We start from the raw sequence: 219 nt of genomic DNA on the forward strand, positions 1-219 counted from the left end.
CGGCTCTATGAACCCTCCAACCCACTTGTTCAAACTTTAAATCATTAACTCCGGATAATTTATAAAGAATTAAGCAGCATTAAAGGTTATAAATCGTTATTGCTTCTACATCTTGCGGAATTTAGGCTGAAACCATATATTTCATGATAGATGATCTCATGTGGCTGTGTTTGTGTGTGCGTAAATATTTAGATAGGTTGATAGTTAGATACACAGGTG

This window comes from Penaeus monodon, chromosome 30 (genome assembly GCF_015228065.2).
Source record: "Penaeus monodon isolate SGIC_2016 chromosome 30, NSTDA_Pmon_1, whole genome shotgun sequence".
NCBI classification, from domain to species: domain Eukaryota; kingdom Metazoa; phylum Arthropoda; class Malacostraca; order Decapoda; family Penaeidae; genus Penaeus; species Penaeus monodon.